Raw genomic sequence first — 8,747 nt, forward strand, 5'->3', positions numbered from 1 at the left:
CATCTCTTTCACGGCACTCTAGAGAATACAAGCCTCAACCTCATCAAGAACAGCCCGAGTGGTCAAGGAGTGATTTCTGGTTTATTACAAGTAGACGTGTGTGTACATGTGTGTACACACTAGTGGCAACCTCACTAGTGCTTATTTCTAAAGTGTTAAGTATCTCTCACAAACCGCTGCTGCTTTAATCAGCATCTGTCAGGGAATTCATTATGCTCAAGTGAACATAAAGCCTTTCATCAGAGTTGTGGAGAAAAAAACCCAGAAAAATAACAGCCGCTTTCACTACGAGAGGTGTGGATGATCGCTGCAGCAGGCTTAAGTGACAGGTAAATTGCAGGTTAAGTGGAGAACACAGTCTTTTAACAAGAGACTCCAGGCTCCTGCAAATCCTCCTTAGTCTTTAATCTGAATACAAAAGGCAGGGGCGGGGGGATTAAATCTGACCCCTCAATGTTCTGTTTGTTCCAGACTCCACTCGAGGGCCTGCTGTAGCCAGCAGAAGAGTCCCAGGTTTGCATTTCCTTTTGTGCTATGCGGCAGCATTTAAAAACAACACCGTCCACAATGCTGCCTCTTCAGCGGCTAACTTCTCCGGGACAAAGGAAGGCCCGGAGTCACCAGCTTCTCCTATCACATCCACTCTTATCGAGCCTCAACGCAAGATGTAGTTTGTATTCTTTTAAAAGGGACTGTTTATTAAATTGTGGATGAAACACCACAACGCTGCATCATTATCACAGTTCTGCTGTGGAGGAAAAACAAATCCTTCTTTATTTAGCAGCAACGACGGTTAGAAAGAGGAGAAGGGGCCGGGGTGAGGCAGGCGGTTAGGGCTTGCCGAGAGAAAGGCGCTTTGGGTTGTCAACGTTTTAGAGGCTTAGAGTCAAACCTATCCGGGCTCAGGAGAGAGGAGTCTGGGTGTTAGGCAGGCAGAATGACTCCTGATAGAAGGAGTTTGCGGCTCAAGTCGAGAGGAATCGTCTTGGCTCCCGGATGAGGCGAGGACTAATTGATTCTCTGAAGTTTCCTGTCGCAGAGCCCGATTACAGGTATGACCGGATTAAAAAAGGAGAGGGAAAAAAACAAGGGATCTGGAGGAGGGAAATGGTAAAAATCAAAGAGAAAAGAAGATGAGGGCTGCCATAGACGGATCAGCATCACTTATACGCATTGATGTGCTTGCTTTTGTGTGTATTTTGTTTGCCTGTGCCTGTGTGTGTGTGCGGGTATGTTCATGTGTACACACACCGGTGCAGCTGTGTTTGATCTCTATACTCAGTGGCAATCACCAGGTCACATTGCAAGGCCCTTTTCACCGGCACAGGAGCACATTGTGTTGTAGAAGCATGCTTCCCATAATCACTCACTTCTGGTTAACACGTCTCAAAGCCAGAGGCATGTGTCTCGCCTGCCCATAACAGTCCATGACAAGATTGAGTACTGAGGCATGTGGGAGCCATAGTGAGGCGGGCTCTAAGAGAGAAGCCTCCAGGAGAAGGAGAGTTAGGACGCATATCTAGACCTAAGCTGTCATGCGTGCGACTGTAATGGCTTGTTTAGTGGCAAAGTCCAATCTAGGGCCCCAGAGAGCCATTATTCCTGGAGTATCGATCGGGCCCTACGGCCACCACAGCTCGGGCCCCTGTCCCTGATCCTGTTCAGTAATAAGCGTACTCATGTCAAGGTGGTAATTATCATTGATCTGTAGCCGCTGTGACAGGGCAGCGGCCCCTTGCCGTGATTCATACCCGGCGTGGGGCTACTGGACTTGAGGCACCAAATCACCAATCTCATACACGCATGCAGCTTCTGGTGGCACTGCCATGCCCGGTCCTGGAAACAAAGGAGTTAGGAGATGGATTTCAGTTTTTTGGGTTTTTGCTGCTACTTTCTGGGTGGCAGTTTTGAACAAGGCTAATTACCAGCAGGAGAGTCTAAACAATGTTAAAATCCTCAGGACTAACACTGTGTTCTTCTCAGTTCGTAGCCTGCATAAATTAAATAAACTTTCTTTTTAGAGGTGTTCTCTCCATCTCCTCATCTGTTATTGCTAATGTTGTTTCCCCTCCTCTTGCTGTCCTTCCCCTGCGTCGGCCAGGATGCCCCCACCTCTCCCCGGGTTATAAGCAGGGAGATCTATCACTGTTGATCTACCTCTGTGTTGTAACCTGCGGCGCAGTAAGACGAGCAAAGCACAGTGTGTAGGGACACAATGTTATTGTGCATCCTTTATTACTACGTTAGCATTGTACTCACAAAGTACATGTCAGTGTACCACAATATATGTGGCTTTGTGTTGACTTTTTAATACTTCTAATACAACTGCTATGCTAGCAGCATGACTGTAGGGATGGATGTCTTTTCTCCAGACTGAAATATCATATATAATATATATCAACTTTAGGGTGAATCACCATGAAATTTTGTACATACATGGTCCCGTAGTGACTTTGGTGATCCCGTCTTTCCTTCAAATGCCACCATGAGGTTGACATTTTTGGTTTTTAGTGAAACGTATTGACAACTTTTGGATGGATTGTGGTGAACTTTGGTGCAGATATTAATCCCAATGACTTTAGTTATCCCATGACTGAACATCCAGCGCCACCAGCTGGTCTAATTATTCACTTATTTAGTGAAACACGTAAACATCTGCTTGAGGTCTTGATTTGCTACAGACTTTCATTGTTCCCAGATGATGTATCCTACAGAATTTGCTGACCCCCTGACTTTTCCTCTAGCGCCGCCGTGAGGTTTACATTTGTGTTTCTGAGCGAAATATCTCTGCAGCTGTTGGATGCATTGACATGAAATTTGCTACATACATTCATGTCTCCGTCGGAATGAATTGCACTAACTTTTGTGATCTCCTGACTTTTACTCTCACGCCATCATTAGTTCAAAATGATCATATGTCTGATACTTTGACCAAATGCCTGCAAATCTAACGACATCCCCATCAGCCTCAGCTGTACTTTGTGTTTAGTGCAAATTAGCAAATGTTGCTGACACACTAAACTAAGATGGTGAATCATTGCTGTTGGCATTGTTATTGTGAGCATGTTGACATTGGCATTTAGCTCAAAGCACCACTGTGTCTAAGTATAACCTCACAGAGCCGCCCTTTTCTTCTTCTTTGACTTTTGCTTAAATGTAGCCACTTCAAGTCTACAGAGCAAACTATACAGAACTTCTGCAGAACTATCTACTGTATAATCTAGTTCTGCACTGGCTTTATTGGCATAGCTTCCACAGGCTACCTCTGATTGAATCTAATTGTACTACATGCTCATGGTAACACAGGCAAGTGAGGACAGGGAAACAGTGAGAGTCAGATGGGCAGCAGAGACAGACAGACACACAGAGCAATAGAGAGATGGTGGGGGTTTCAAGGCAGGCAATCAGTTTTCTTTTTGTGAGCGCTGGAGCGGGACTCGTGTCACCTGCAGACCAAACCCCATTTCCTCTGATTAAGTCCTTTGAAATATTCCATTTGTCAGTGTCACGGCCCCGGCGTGTTGCCACGGCGAGCAGCCAGCCGTGTCTGTTGACTGTGTCATTCTCCAATTTACATCAGACACTGACAACATCATCATGTCCCTAATGTCCCCTTGGCTTGCTCTTGCTCAACCCTTTGCTCGGGCTCTTTATTTCTCTGTTTGTTTGTTTTTTCCTCTCTGCTGCACCATTCGCCTATCTGCGTCCTCTGTATCACAGCTGCACGAGGACCTTCAGTTGCTGTCTGGATCCACCTGTGATTTCCTGTGCAGAGTGAAGTCCAAACTGTTTGCTGGAATCTGGGGTCTGGGGACTATCACTCTATGCCCAAACCTTAAGGGAGTTCTCCTCTTCAAAGTGTTGTTTCAATATGTGTCTGGAGAATCAACAGCTAACATCACTCAGGCCTCAAACTCTCATGCGTGTGATCTAACCCCATTAGCAGCCAATGTCTTTTCAGCAGCAGAGCCGGCATGGTTCAGAGAGGATGGAAATTTCAATCTCCCCTCTATCATTTTCCCTATCATTACTCCATTCACAGCCATTTCTCTCCATCCTGAGTCCCGAGAGGGAACGGAGCGGCTGAAAAGGAGGGCATCGTGCACTCTGTGCCCAACTTTAATATGAGTGGAGCAAAAAAGAGAGCGGGGGTGTTTATACATTATTAGGGGTCTATTATAAAGCTGCTATCACATTCTCCCTCTTCTCTCCCTCTTCCTTTCATTCCCTCACTCTCCTGACAGGTAGCGGGCGGGCTGCCTTGATGACTAGACTCAATCACCTGTGACAGTTTTGATTTGATGTCACTCTCTGGGTCGCTCTATTTGTTTGAGCAGTTAAGAGGTAATTGTGTGACATTGGCGGTGGAAGACGTGCTTTGGCGGCGCACCCGCTGAACCGAGGGGACGAGACGAGGGAGTGTGGCAATAATAAATGAGGGCTATTTTCCCCAGCATTCCCAGCCTGTGTGTATGTGTGTGTCAGTGTGTGTATTGCAGGGGTGTGTGTGTGTGCGTGTGTGTGTATAGCTGATGGGGGGAACAAGAAGGGGCGATGAGCCCCTCTACCCTGAGGGAATTCAACTGTGAGATGCACATTGAGGTCGCCAGCTCTTATCATCACTTTCTCTGGTCTGAACAGAATTGTTTCTGTGCGTGGTGGCTTTTTTTTCTGTCAAAGATGAGTTTAGGTGTCACTCAGAGGAACTTCTGAGCCCTCAAAACGTTGACAAGTGATGCAATATTTTTCATGCTGCTTTTGATAGTTTGATTTCAATTTCAATTGATTTCAAAAGCATGTTGAATCCTAAAGATGACTGTATATTCATGAAGTCAAAACCAACAGATTTGCACAAACAAATTTGTGTGTACTTGCCACAGCCCGATTATGTTTGTTTGTGACACTTCATATAGTGCAAAAGGATTAAAAGGGTAAATGTTAAAACATTAAAACGTGAAAAAAATGTTTTCGGCTGCAGCAGGCAGCTGTTTTGAGAGAAAAACCTCTATAAACCCACTGTACACTACCTGTTCATAGTGGAACATTTAGCAGCTAAAGAGGCAAATATTCCTGCTGATGTTGCTCCGTGCCTATTGAATGTGTAAATAGGCAACTGTTTACTAACAGTTTGCCATATCAACTTAAAAGGTGATAATACTGTATGTCCAGGTCGTGTTTACTGCTGGTTTCCACTGCCAAAAGAATCAGTTATTGCACGTTTAAATGTGACTCTGTGATGGTCTTGTAGTGTTTCTTCCCTCTTTAAAATAAATCTAGTTTAAGTTCTCTAGAGTTCAACATTCATCAGCTTCACATTCTTGGATGTGATCTTCACTTGAAGACAGATGGAAATGTGATGATATAGAAGCAGCATGTGTCATAAAAGTGGCACGCACAGTAAGCCTCACCTAAAAATAACTTAATATAGTTTACCACAAAATGTACTGTAAATATAAAGCCCTTAACAAAGGCCATTAACAACAATGGAGATACTCACCACAAAGCATCACAATAAGTCACTTTAGATAAATTTCAGACAGGCATACTTTGGGCTGAGACATGCAGAATTTAAACATTTCCGCTATCTATTTTTTTACAAATGTGCTGATTTTTTTTCTGTCACCTTTAGGTCTTTGTGGTCAACAGTATATAGCAGCAACAGACACAAATCATATTTTTAGAAACCCAAAAGTAAATCTGATAACGATTGTGGCTATTGTACAACCACATTGGCAGTAAAGTCCTTTCTGTATTCAGTGAGTCTTCAACTCTTCCTGGCTTTGAGTGCCAGAGATAATCTAGAATCCTCCTTTTCTTATGTAGAGGAAGCAGAGAGAAATCATGGCTGAAGATTGCAAATCTGTGAGCTCCAGCTTTACCCCCACCCACCCCTTTCTCTCTCACTCTCTCTCTCTCTCTCTGGGTCCATTCCCTTACAGCAGGGAGGAGGTATAGGAGGTCATTTTAGTGGAGGTTGACCTGGTCCAAAAATCAGAGAATCTGACCCAGTTGTGTTTTCTGTTCTGACCACTGTGCAGCACCAGGATCGTCTTTGGCATTTAAGGTGCCAGCAAAAAGGCTTTCTTACTCTGCACATTGAGCTCATCCATTTGTTTGTTATCTCAATCCAGGATTTAGAGAGATACAAAGCTGATTAAACAACAAAAGCATATGGGAAGATAAAGAACACTTAGGTAATGGGTTTAGCCTGCCTGTTTAGCACGCCAAATTCATCCCCTTTTCTCTCGGCTCAAAATGCATTTGTTATTCTTCTCTCAGTCTTGATGCAGATGGGAGAAAAGGAACAAGAAAGGGAGGAAAAACAACAACAAAAAAGAGTGATAGGGAGAAGAAGAAGAAGAAGAAGATGAAGAAGAAGAAGAAGAAGAAGAAGAAGAGGCTTTTGGTGACAACCTTGTGAGAGCGTCTGCAGAGTCTGGGAAACCAGCAGCAGGGAAGTGCAGGGAAGTTACTGTTGCCACTGGCCTCTGTGTTGTGGCTTTACTTCTGCTGTTGTCACAGTTAATTAATATGAAACAATACGGTGCAAAAAATGAAATTTGAAAATGTTTGTTTGTTCATGTAGTTGGTGGGCAGGTGACAAAGAGTGTTGATTCAGTGGTCATTTTCGAAGCTGATGTTTGGTGTTGCTCTAATGGATCACATAATATTGTCAGGCGTTCCTGATATATTGTATAAAAACTGTTACTGTGGAAATTTCAGCAAAGTAAATTTTTATATGTAGAAATCACTGGAGTTGATTTAGACATTTGCAAAAAGTTGAAGAACATGTTAGCTGACATGGCCTCCAAGTTAAACAAAAGTAAAATGACAGACAAGTGAAATAGATTTCTTTATCTTTCAGGAGATAATCAAAAAGTGTATCTATTTATATTATATTATTTTGTTAATGGTTGAAATATTTGCCTAATACAATAAGTACCCATCCTTTATGTGTTCATTGGGTGGCATGTAAACCAATACAGAGCCATTAAAGCCAGCCTTACTCTCCCCTGGTGAACCTGGCTAAAAGCAATCTCAGGGCTTAGCAGTCACTCTGATAATAACACCTCACAGAGGTCAGTGAGCAATGAGGAGGGCTTCGGGAAAACATATTTACGCTCCTCCTGCTGCTTCCCCCTCATGGAAAGAAGCCATGAGAAAGGTGCTTACTTAGACGAGATAAAGAGCAAGATGAGAGGCAGCGGACTTGGATTAGGGAAGGGAGACGATCACGGCCAGAAAAGGCAGGGAAAAGAGTGGAGGGGGGTGGAGGACAGCGAGGCCGGGAGACGGTGTCTGGGCTGGTTGGATATGGGGGGAATATTAATCTGGGTTTAGTGTGAGCAGGACCCCACAAACGGCTCAAGCAAACAGAGCTTAGACGAGGCCAAGCCTCGGAGAAAGTCCTAAATCTTCACATTAGCTCCCCGCGTTTCTTCTGCTGAACCCGTAAGCTCTTTTTCTAAAGGACAGCACAAACAAACCACAACCCCCCAATAGTACCTCTTGCCAGTCCTACACTTCCTCTCTCACAAGCAGTCACACGCACACACACACACACACACACACTCAAAATCAAGACGGCTTTGAGAATCGAGATTGCAGGAAAATTTATAAATCCAGGGCCTGAGTGGATAGGGAGAGATTAGATGGGTCCCCCTCTTAAAGCGACAGGATGCCTCCCAATTGTGTTGCTCATTCTCTGGTGTGCCCTACTTCTGTGTCAGCGAAGAAAGGGGGAGCAAGGAGAAACACTTTGAGGGTCTGAAGAGCTGGTGTCATGATAACCTTGGCAGTCCTAAATGTTGTGTTTAAAGAAAGCTTTTTATTGGTTGGATTTCTATTCCTGGGAGTTTCCAAGATTCAACCCATTCAGAGGTACATCCATGTAATAAAAGGTTTTGTTTATATAGCATTCTTTCGCGAGATGTCATTAAATCTCAATAGATCACCAGGTAAAAATTTACATTCATACACTAGTAAACAAAACTAAACTGATTATCTCATCAGAAGAGTATAAATTGACTGGCTGAAACTCAGCAGGACGTGATAGAGAAGGAGGGATGTGGAGGCGGAAAAGAGGAATACATCTCAACAGCTTCGGTACCTAAAGAGGGTATCAGACTGTCCCGTTGGTGGAGAGGGGGGCTGCTGAGGGAGAGAGGGAGCGAATTGCTGAACCTCATCCCATCACCCGCAGCTTCCTGGCAGGGAGGGAACCAGGAAAAAGTGCCTTCTCACTGAGTTTCATTAACCTGACCACATGTGCCAAAAGCCCTGGTATTAGAGTTAATCAAACTGACACTGACACACTTGCCGCAGTCTTCTGGGTCACCTGGGAAGCTCATCCAGAGGCCTGCTGCTTCTAATGTCGAAGGTGCACACATGAAGTATGCATATGTTTGCCTATGTGCAGTCACGCGTGCACACTTGCTCACCAGCTGACACACTCATTGCAATGCTCCTCTGCAACCGTAACTACATGAAATATCATTTATGGAGTTCCAATTAACTGTGGAGGACTGTTTGATGTGAGGGAAGTGTGTCCAGTGCTGTAAGCCTCATGGCTAAATGTTACGATTGCATGAATGTGATTTAAACATCAAATGGAACCTTGAAGGGCCTTATATTATATTATTATTATTATTATTATTTAGAGTCACAGTTCAAATCATTAGAGGCAAGTGAAAATTTGAATCTCTTAGACATATGACAAAAAATATATAAACTAAAATAAATTCTGT

Source organism: Enoplosus armatus, chromosome 7 (genome assembly GCF_043641665.1).
Source record: "Enoplosus armatus isolate fEnoArm2 chromosome 7, fEnoArm2.hap1, whole genome shotgun sequence".
NCBI classification, from domain to species: Eukaryota; Metazoa; Chordata; class Actinopteri; order Centrarchiformes; family Enoplosidae; genus Enoplosus; species Enoplosus armatus.